Raw genomic sequence first — 5,936 nt, forward strand, 5'->3', positions numbered from 1 at the left:
AAAGTAAACATATTGTAGCGTATTATTCAGATATTTAATTAGGATTAAATTAGTTAGCACATTTATTGGTTTTGATTTTTTTTACATCAATGTTGGTTTTGTAATTTTTTTCGAGACTTATATTTCTGAAGACCAGTCAATATCCAAGAGTATATTTAAAATCTGTGTCAGCACAAAATGTTAAACTATAACAAGTAAGAAAAAAATTAGGGGAAAAAATAAAATTAAAAAAAAAAAAGTAATGGTTTAAATTTTTTAAATCCTTCTTTTGTTTGTCAGTTAGTTATTCCCTTGAAATTCAATGTCAGTAGAATTTAACCCCTTCTTGACTATTTTATCGCTCTTTAAATTGACTATATGCTACTAGTTGATTCGCACTTGCTATACATTTTCTAATTATTTTCATCTGGTGAATGGTGATCAAATACTTGGTGATGATGATGATTCATGAGCTTAAAAAATGTCATGCATGCATAAATACTTAGAGTAGTTCACTTTAAACGCCATTTTAATGTGTCACATTGTTACTGCAAAACGTAAAATAAATATGTGACTACTCTTCACCAAGTGGCAGGCATGCTTCTGCATAAAGCAAAATCTTCTGAATTTCAACGAAAATTTTCTGCTATATGTTATACCGGTTTAAATACAGGCACGTAACACATATTCTGGTTTCTTCCTTATTGCAGTCTTTTTGTTTTCTTTTTTTCCTTTTCATTGTCTGAGTTTTTTGAAATGTTAACTGACTTTTTTAAAAATGAGAGCCAGTTTAAACAAATTATCTGAATTTTTGCGAACTTTGGAAAACACTCACTTTTGCAGAACTGTATTTTTATTATAATCCAACAACCCTGCGTTTTCTATTTTTTTTTATTTATTAGTCTAAAATGCTTTCAGTAAGTAGTATTTCCAGGTATTAAAAATCGTAGCTGAGGCATTTTACTACTGGCAAATTCTTACGGTCAGTCAGGACAATTTTGAACCATGTGGGTTCAAATATCCACCATTTCCTATTTTTCAGATTATTCTACTTTAAAATAAACTTGCAGAAGGTCGAATACTACGCTCTGTTGGCAAGGTTGTAACATGGGATTCTTACTTTTAAAGCTGGCATCAGGACACAGCTCATTTTTCTGGCATCAGGACACAGCTCATTTTTCTGGCATCAGGACACAGCTCATTTTTTTGGCATCAGGACACAGCTCATTTTTCTAGCATCAGGACACAGCTCATTTTTCTAGCATCAGGACACAGCTCATTTTTCTGGCATCAGGACACAGCTCATTTTTCTGGCATCAGGACACAGCTCATTTTTCTGGCATCAGGACACAGCTCATTTTTCTGGCATCAGGACACAGCTCATTTTTAATCCAAAAATGACAAATTTATGTAATATACCGACGGCCCGGTTATGACAACCTAACACTGTAGTTTCGTCTTTGCTAATGGACTCGTCAGTCTGAAATTGTCAATAATCGAGCTGGACGCAGATGCTCTCTCATGAAGCTGAGATTATCAACAAACTGTGGCAGCTCGTAAGCCATTCAAATACAGGTTCACAAAACAAATTTTGCAAATGACGTGTGCCGATACGACATAACTTATAAATCACATTTTAAACACGTTTTAATTTTTTTTAAATTTATTTACCTACTTATTTATTTTTGAGGGAAGAAAATTAATGACATTTTTATGGAATTAAATAATGTAATTTTTCATGCTTTTTTCAATTGTTGACGGTTAGAACGCTTAGTCAGTCATTACTTCGATCGTAGTGGTTGTTAAAAACAGTGTTTTAAACATTTTTTTTTATGAATGAATATAAACTCCTGAAAAAGGAGGTATATATGACTCTTAAAATTTATGCATCAACCGAATCTATTTATTTACCATGCATTCAGCTAGTTCTGTTAGCAAGCACTCGTGACGGCAAAAATTAGCTGAGAGCCTATAGCATCAAAAGGTTTACATCAAGTTACCGAATATGCGCAATCTTACGTAATCGGGGAGTATGAAAGGACATAAAAGGTCTTTTAAGAGTAAAAAATTTCATTTCAAGATGGCTTTATTTTTCTTCCCTTATCAATTTACCATGCATAAAGCTAGTTCTGTTAGCAAGCACTCTTGATGGAAAAAAATAGCTGAAAGCTTAACATCAAAAAAATTTTATCCGGTTACCAAATATGGCAATCTTACGTAATCGGAAGCATGAAAGGACATAAAAGATCTTTTAAGAAAAAAAACTTTCATTTCAAGATGGCTTTGTTTTTCTTTCCTTATTAATTTACCATGCTTAAAGCTAGTTCTAGTTTTAATAGCAAGCACTTGTGACGGCAAAAATTAGCTGAGAGCCTAACATCAAAAGAATTTCATCAAATTACCGAAAATGGCAATCTTACGTAATCGGGAGCATGAAAGGACATAAAAGGTCTTTTAGTAAAAAATTTAATTTCAAGATGGCTTTACTTTTCTTTCGTCTTCTTTTTCTGGGGGTAAAGGGGAGGGGAAACAGATTACATAAAGCGACAACTAATTCAGTACTTGGATCAACAAAATAGAACTGGAATTTTCGAAACTGGTTTTAAATAAGCTTTCAAGTGGGCTGTTTTTAAAACTTTTTGCACTGAACTGTGCAATTATGTAATAAAATAAGTAGAATTTGCATAACATACGAATTTTAAAAATAGGATATAATCCCAAGAGATGCATTGATGGGAATAAAATTAGCAATTCGTATTTTATTTTTTGAAAAATTTTGACCTGCAATTTTTGGAGCTAACATGAAATGTTTCAAAATTCTACTACAGTAAACTCCCGATTATCCGCGGAATTGGGTGGCAAAGTGCCGCGGATAATAAAAATTGCGGATAACCGCAAAAAGACTAAAATGGGGGACAAATCAGGTAAAAATTGTCCTATCTCAAATTCTTAACTGTGTATTGATGCATAACACTTTCTGCAAACAGTGAAAATATATATAGAGTACAGTACAAATGTTTTGTATTTTTGCACAACCGAACTTAACATCAATTTGCAACTCCAACGAACTATAGGGGGCACTGCAGTCACTGTCTAATGGCGGAATTAAAAACTAAAACAAACGCATGTGGTAACGAAGAAAATGCTAAAAGTGTTGTGATTTTTGTTGTTATGTATGATTTTTTCGTTTTATTCATTTGAAAAGATTTTTCAAAGTCTTTTGGTTATTCTGACCCATATAGAAAGAGATTAGAAACCAAAAAGTATTACGAAAGTAAACAATTAATGCAGAACACACAGTAAGTTGTTCTGAAGCAGCCATTTTCACGATGTTGAATTCGGAATTCATAAATTTTTGGTTCGCTTCGAACGGCATTTTCATTTTGTGACATTTTTGTCACATAGTGCACATACGTGGCAGACTGTCAAGAGTAACGTTTAACGCTAGATAATTTATTTCTATGACTATATGATTGGATATCTAAAGAAATCATGCATTTAATTCATTCGTCATGGAAATGATTTACCTGATATGCGAAATCTTGTCAAGATACATTATTCTTTCACACAATTTTAAAACCATAACCCTATAAACAGATTTTTGGCGAACTTTTATTTTTTATTGTTCAAATTCTTAACGTTCTTTCTGGATTTTTCAATCTGTTCTGCGATAAATATTTTCAAGAAAATTTATTTGCGTACTGTCTATTTCAGTAGGATACTGTAGTAACAAAGGTTATTTAAATCATTTATGTGGAATTAGGTTAAGGAAAAGTGTCCAGTCAATGTTGTTATGTTCGTTTTTTTTTCTCATCGAATTGAAAAACTGATATTTATTCAAATTCACTCAGAACAAAATAAATAAAATGTGTACTCACAGTTTATATATGGTGGTAGTTTTCTTTTCAGTTGATTGACCATTTCTTTTTACTTATCGAATTCTGTAATCTTACTATCATTTTATTCCACTCATGATAAAAATTAAAAATGGTTTAACTAAAAACGCGAAATCTCGCCAAGGCTACTTTGCTCGCACGATTCCAAAACTATAACCCTAAACAAATTTGGCGAAACCTTTCAGCTGAGAATAAAAGGAATAAAGTAAATTCTTTCTCGGTTAAACATTTTTCATTTTGTTCTACGATAATAAATTCAAGAAAATATTTTACATACTGTCCATTCCAACTAAATGCTGCTGTAAAATATGATTAGTTAAATTAATTTAAGATTAAAAAAAATCATATTCTTACAAATTCATACAAAACAATAAAAATTTTTACCTGGTATAACGTTATCCAATTTTGTTAATCCAGAGTTTTCTTGTTTACGCTTCCACCATTTAATACTTTTTTGAAAGAAATAAGGAAAACTAACATTATTTTGAGAAGCTCGAGAATACTACTAAGGGACGAATTAATTTCTGTTGTTGAAGGCGTTCTTAGACATGTTGAATGCGTTACTCAGAACAAACTGACCGCGTTTACGTCGACAGATACACGTGGAGCGCAACGTGGCAATGTTTTAGTTGCATTCGCAGTTTTATAAATCACCGCAAGGTAGCGTATTCGAGCGCTGGAGTTCCGAATAACAAACAAGTGTATGTACGATGAAAAACGCACAAAAATAATAATAAAATAAAATTAAATCAATCAATCAAGCAAAAACAACTGAGTGTAAATTTACAATTTTTCAAAAAAAAAAAAAAAAAAAAACGCTTTTTACTGCGAAAATACATGTTCGTGATTGTTGATTTATTCGCGGATAATCCGCCCCGCGGATAAACCGCTCGCGGATAATCGGGAGTCTACTGTACTACTTTATACAGTGGCGCAAACAAGGGAGGGGTCCAGGGGGTCCGGACCCCTCCCCTAGGTCTTGCTTTCTCTCCCCCCCCCCCAATTGATTACGATTCTGTGTATTTTGTACATATTTAAAATGTTATTAACATTTTAAATATTAATCAGGACCTTCTAACACTTGGTGCAGGGTGCAGTATTTATTTAGTTAATGTTAAGCTTATTTGTGTTATAAATATTTTTCACAATTAGCCAAGTGCATGCAGGGCAAAGTGGATGGGGCTAGGTGAAATAGTTCATTTCGTTTACTCATTCAATCATTTGCTAAATCATTTACAAATTTCTTATTAACTAATTTATTCACATTCCTTTACTTAACAATTCACTTGTTAATTCATTCATTCACGAATTTTCTTATTCATTCACTATTTTGTTCACTCCTTTATTTTTCCTCATATTATAAATTAAATTCATTTAATAATTTATTCGTTTACTGTTTATTATGTTTTCATTAATTCAATTATCCTTTTATTTACTATTCATTTGCTCAAAAATATTTTTTACAAAGGAATGGAAAATATTTCATTTAAAAAATATTTCAGTTTTCGCTTCGTCCTATCCTATAAAAAGTGAAGATTTTCCACGGTTTTTTTTTTTTTTTTTTTTAAAGCACAAATTTACTAAAGTAAGACAAAACAACGTTAGAAGAAGCACAAATTTGTAAATTACAGCAGACACGTGTTTCGGCGTTACAGGGAACGCCTTTTTCAATGCAAAAAATAATGAGCTTACGGATGAAAAGACATCCGACAAAAGCCAAGAGCAAATAAGCATGCAGCTTAAAAGATAAAAACAGCGGATTAGCCAAACACCAATGAGTCTTTTCATTCATAAGCTCATTATTTTTTGCATTGAAAAAGGCGTTCCCTGTAACGCCGAAACACGTGTCTGCTGTAATTTACAAATTTGTGCTTCTTCTAACGTTGTTTTGTCTTACTTTACTGTTTAGCACAAAGGTATTTATTTATCTCACAAATTTACTGTCAAAAGTTTAAAATAATGTTTCAATGTAAGTTTTGTTCAAAATGAATTTCCAATTTGTTCACTTTGAAAAAGTTATGTCATGATAACTTATTTACTTCACCTTGCCTCACATTCCCC

The sequence above is a fragment of the Uloborus diversus genome, chromosome 5, assembly GCF_026930045.1.
Source record: "Uloborus diversus isolate 005 chromosome 5, Udiv.v.3.1, whole genome shotgun sequence".
Classification (NCBI taxonomy): Eukaryota; Metazoa; Arthropoda; class Arachnida; order Araneae; family Uloboridae; genus Uloborus; species Uloborus diversus.